Raw genomic sequence first — 5,937 nt, 5'->3', positions numbered from 1 at the left:
TGTCTGATTGGGGAGCTGGGAACGCAGCTACACAAGAAGGAATTAATTCACTCTTTCCCTATTGATAGGGTAAGTAGAGAAATTGCTCCCTTAAGGGTTAATTCTGATACTTGAACAATATGGCACCACACCCTCTCCTGATCAGAGAGAGGTTCAGTTATAGGGGAAAAATGGTAATTTTGGCCGATATATATTTACAAGAAATTTGTGAAGGGTCAATGCATTGTTGATTGGTTATATTTAATGGACACATAAATATATCTATAGTGCGAAGAGTGCAGTTGTCAGTCTTTAGTGGAATGATCGACAGTTAATGGAGGTTGATTAATTTAATTAACGAGTTTAATTAATTCATCAAGTACAATTAGATCTTCAATCTATAGGTCCATAAGATCTCCTCGTTAGCTCAATTAGGATTAATGAGAATCGAATTAATTTTGGATTAGTTTGTATTGTTCAAATTAATTAAAGAAAATTAATTAATTATATGAGATATAATTAATATAGTGTATATGATACATTATCGGTTTAATTTGAATTGTTCAAATTGATTAAAGAAAATTAATTAATTATATGTGATATAATTAATATATTGTATATAATACATTATAGGTTTAATTTGAATTGTTTAAATTAATTAAAGGGAATTAATTATATAAGATATAATTAATATAATGTATATGATACATTATAAGTTTTAGTGAGAGAACTAAATATTTGAATATGATTCAAATATTAATTATATGTATATGATTCATATAAGATATAATTAATATAATGTATGTGATACATTATAATATAAAGTTTTAATGGGAGAAAGAAATATTTGAATATGATTCATACAAAAACTATAAGTTAAAATTAATATAAATGTGATTCATATTAATTCTATAGGTTATAGGAGAGATTAATAAACTATAGATTATGTATGATAATATAAACTTTAGATTATATGTTATATATAATATAACATATAGTTTTATTAATATATTATAAAGTTAGTTATTATATATTTTATTTTATTTAAAATTCAAAATATTATTAATTTATTTATTTTCGTTTTTTTGAATAATTAGGGAGGAAGTTATTAATTCCTCTCCATTAATCTCTCCACCCCATTTTTGTTTACGTGAAGGTAGTTCACGTTTGATAGAGAACTTCATCTTCTTCCTTCTAAGTTTTCTCTCTGGGAAAAAGCTGTCTATGAAAACTCTTTAACTAATTTCTCTCACAAAACTTCTTCTTCCTTTCCCCAAAATTAATCAAAGCGAGTCTACAACTCCGCTTTGATTCTCGTTCTTGAGAATAATGAGGAAGCCCTCGTGGTGGTGCCCAAAAGAGATCCAATTCTATTGAGACCAAGTTATTGTGGTTGTTGCGTTCATGAGGGTGAGATCGGAAACATGACCATTCGTAAGATCAGGGGAGGAGAAGTGAGAAGATCGTAATTCTTCGAGGGTGAGTAGTCTTCTCTTAATTTTCTCCTCTTTAGGCATGCTCAATTTTATGAATTTATCCTGTAAAATAGTTTTATTTTTTCTTCTATTTATTTTCCGTTTTATATTGAATTGGAATTGAAATTGTACGACATTTACATGCTTCTGCTTGGGATTCAATCCCTTCAATTGGTATCAAAGCTAAATCATACGATTTTAATTTTCCAATTTGATTCAAAAATCAGAGATTAGATGGGATTTTATGTTATGCATCATGAATGTGTTGAATGCTACTGCATTATGAATGTGAGGTTTTGCAATTGGGCATTTTCGAATTTGGCACTTTAAGTTTAATTGCTTTAATTTTGATTAAAGTTGTAAAAAGCCTATTGTTTTTAGGCGTTTATTTTACTTCTATCGAGTTTGTAACGTTTGGGTCTTAATTTGGCAAGAGCTGCTGAGGATCAGGATGAAAAACAGAAGATTTGGGTTAAAGATCAAGGCTGTCTAGAGCATTCTGTATAGCGGCGCCGCGATGCTTCGATACGAGACTGACAACATTAATTTTTCGTAGCATTGGTGCTCCGAGGCTGAGGTGCATGTGAAGTTCATCCGAGCGGTCGTGGGTTCGAGCCTCCCCAACGTTTTAAGCAGTTTTTCCTTATTTGTTTTGGTAATTTTATTTACTTCAATTAATTAGGTTAGTATAAATTAGTTATCTTAAATTACTTAATTTCTAGGGGTGGTAAAATCTGGTCCATTTTCTATTTAATTTAATTTTACATCTGATGTATGGTTAAGTTAAAATATATATTGCATATTTATGTCATATAGTTTTATTTAAAAATCTCATCTTAGGATAAACATTATTCATACATCATATTTAGTATAAGCATTATATTATATAGTTGTATGAATTTTCAGCATGCTCATGTATTTTTAATATAAGAGTTATATTATAAATGCACGTTTATTATAGTTTCATTAATATTATATAAGAATTATCTCATTAATGAAAAGCATGGTCATACAACATTTATATAATAGTTATATGATATGATAGTAGACATTAAAAATATGTCCATGCATCATTTATATTATAAATGTTATAATATATAGTTTAGACGAATGAACAGATGTTATTCAATTTTCATTACTTTATTATATAAATGTTAAGTATGTTGTAGTGAAAATGGTATGCATGAAGCATGACACCACTTTAGAAAAAATATAATTGTTATATTTTTAAAATTATGTCATTAGATGCATGGAAATAGGTTCTAATTATTTCATTAAACTTTATAATTGTTATAAGTCATGAAATTAGAATTAAATCTATAATAAAGAATTGCATGCAAACATAGGCTAAATCATTTTTAAATAGTTTAAAATTGATTTCACCATTAGACCTATGTTATTTAAAATTTCTAATATGATTAGAAACAAATTTAATCTTTTAATTCCGTTGAATAGGATTAGATTGGAGTTGAATAAAAGATTAAATTTGTAACACCCCGCATATTTTTTAGTAAGTGCGGGAATTTAATTGTTGGCTTGAAATAATTCAATTTGAAAATTAATAGCAGGAATTAATTTTCTTTTGAAACGAATTTAATAGTATAAAGTGGAATAAGGAAAGGAATTAAATATAATTATACTTATTTCCTTTTTATTTTTATTATTTTTATAAAACAAAATCTTTTTCTTCTTCTTCCTCACGCCTCCCTACCCGAAACCCCCATCCCCCGTTTTTTCCTCTCCACGCGAAACTCTCCAGCCGGCACCACGCGCGTTCGACCAAGCCGCCACCAGTCGCCGGTCATTCATTCGTGGGTCGCCGTTCGCGCAGGTCGGTTTGATCGTTAGCAAGCAGCAATCGTCCAGCGCCGCTCGCTCCTCCACGCGCCGATCTCGCCCAGCTAGTTAGAGTCGCGTCCGTGCCACCACCGCCTCCAGCCGATCTCCTCCACCGTCCATTGCCACACTGCCTATCCCCTGTTACGTGGGTCTTCGTCAGACTCTTAGATTTGGGTAAGATCTATTTTTCTATTGGGTCGGGTTTCTTGAAGGATTTTTTTGGATGCCCATTAAGTTGGAATGAAAGTTAAATTAGTCGCATTATTTTGATTTTAGATTTGAGCTTGAAAAATTACAGAAGCGGCTGTCTAGCGGATTCGAGATTGTTCGGTAAGAGTTCTGGTAAGAGTTGTGCTCCTTATTGTTGGTTTGTGGGCATGCATTGATTACTGAATTAAATGTTGACTTAACCCTTGTATCTTTAAGGTTCCAAGTCATCGTCTATTGGGATTTAAAATCTGTTAGGAAGAGATTTTGGAGTCGAAATCTTGGGAGTGGTTGTTGATCAAGTTTCTTTGGGTAAGCTTTTGGGTATTTTGGATTTGGGTCTGAGGTTTTGCAGTTATTGTTGGACTGAAATTTAATGGTTGTATTCGTATGTTAGGACCGTTACTTCAAATCGCTGTCATCGTTTGGTTGTCTGATTTGATTTGTGGATTTTCAATTAAGGTAAGTAATCTTACTACTGGAACTCAAACATTAGATGTATGCTAGCATGATAAATGTATGTTATGTTATGGCAGAACGTTAGCATGATAGATTGATAGTATAATATGATCAAAATATGTTCTGGTACGAGATCTGAATTATTTATTTATGCACATAGACACTTGAATGCTAGTATGAGATGGTATGTGCTTCCATATGGTTATATTTGATCTGATGATATTAAGGTATACATGTATATTGTAGAACCATGATGTTGAGATTTATGTGTATATTGTAGAGCTATGATGTTGAGGTTTATATGTATGTCATAGATTCGTACAGTGATGATTATGATGTTGAGACTGTGCAAATGTTCTTACTGATTAGTTAGATGCCCATTAGATTTTGTGTTTCCTTTGGGATTCACCAGGTTGTGTTTCCTTCGGGATTCACCAGTTTTTGTTTCCTTCGGGATTCACCAGTTTGTGTTTCCTTCGGGGTTCATCAGTTTGTGTCTCCTTCAGGATTCACCAGAGGTAGTGGACATACCTAACTACAGTAGGATAGGACTTAGTCTTCTTCTTGTTTCATGTGTATATGTGTCCCATGAGGACTAGAGCAGTTTATATGTTTCACCAAAGGTGGGTATCTAGAGGACATAGATGCCTAGCCTGACCCCAGTAGTGGGGTTACTTACTGAGTATTTTATACTCATTCTTTCTCATGTTGTTGTTTCAGGTAAGGGTAGAGATGCACCGGCGATGGACAAGCGGAATTCGTGATCAAGTCACTGGGACTAGTTTTTACGCTTCCGCATCATGAGATTTAGAGTTCTTTTCATGTTTCTCTTAATTTTTAGTTTTAATGTTTAAAACTTACTTTTAAGAATCGTTTTTCAGACTTATTTATTTTCCTTTATGATTTATGGGTACCCTACTATTAATTTAGTATTTGAATTTAATGAAAGTCTTTTGAACTTACCTTATTTAATTAGCATTTATTTCTCCACAACCGAGTGTCGTTTTGAGTTCCATGCATGCATGTATTTAGTAACTACCTAACTTAAGTCCTAGGGGGTCAGGTCATTACAGTTGGTATCAGAGCCCATGTTTTGGGTTCTGTAGACTGACGTACTACGTAAGTCTAGATAGTCCCTATGGGCCAGTAATGGATCCCTCGTCATTGCCAGGTACGTTCTACTAATGAAAGTTTCAATGCATATACGAGAACAGTGATGTAGTGTTTTAAATGCATGATGTCTGAGAAAGACCCAGAAATAGCTAGTTAACGTATGAATTTATGATAGGACATAGCACCTAAACCTAGAACAAGAAAGACAGTTAGAGAATAAATGCAAGCACAGAGAGCTGAGAGTAGCCAGACTGTTCTGGCAGCTCCAAATCTACCTGTGACCCAAATTGATGAAAAGACGATGGAAGCTAGAATTAGTGAAGCTGTTGCATCCTCTCTAATGGGAAAGCTACAGGAACTGATTCGTAGCACGATGGCAAGACAGACTGCCTAGACCCAGACTCAGGAGGAACCGGTGCCACCCGAGCAGTCACAACAGACCCAATCGCAGGATAGAGACATGTAGGGCCTATCTCTTGAGGCTAAGCATTTGAGGGATTTCCGGAAGTATGACCTTCGCCCCTTTGATGGATCGTTGAGGGACCCCACTAATTTGTCATCTATTGAGACAATATTCCATTTTATGAGGTGCTCAGAAGAGCACAAGATTCAATGGCAGTCTTCATGTTAACTGATAACGCGAAAATCTGGTGGCGTTCAGCAGAAAAGATGATTGATATTGGTGGTGAACTTGCAACCTGGGAGTAGTTGAAGGAGCACTTTTATGAGAAGTACTTTTTGGCCAACACCCGGTACAACAAACAGGGAGAATTTTTGAACTTGAGGCAGGGAATTATGAGTTATGTCGGTGGAGAAATACGAGCAAGAATTTGATAAGCTATCTCGCTTTGCTCCTGAACTAGTA

The 5,937-nt window shown here is 33.8% G+C and overlaps 1 long non-coding RNA gene across 1 annotated transcript; it reads left to right on the top strand.

Moving 5' to 3' along the window:
• Positions 1-3,124: 3,124 nt before the first annotated feature.
• On the top strand, positions 3,125-4,926 carry LOC120072592 (uncharacterized). Its single transcript, XR_005480545.2, has 5 exons — positions 3,125-3,467; positions 3,570-3,635; positions 3,720-3,812; positions 3,898-3,962; positions 4,680-4,926. It is a non-coding gene; the product is annotated as an uncharacterized LOC120072592 (long non-coding RNA).
• Positions 4,927-5,937: the final 1,011 nt, after the last annotated feature.

This window comes from Benincasa hispida, chromosome 1 (assembly GCF_027475165.1).
Source record: "Benincasa hispida cultivar pf3 chromosome 1, pf3_genome.v1.1, whole genome shotgun sequence".
NCBI classification, from domain to species: domain Eukaryota; kingdom Viridiplantae; phylum Streptophyta; class Magnoliopsida; order Cucurbitales; family Cucurbitaceae; genus Benincasa; species Benincasa hispida.
Note: the sequence above shows the minus strand (reverse complement) of the source record. Positions and strands in the feature narration are given on the sequence as shown.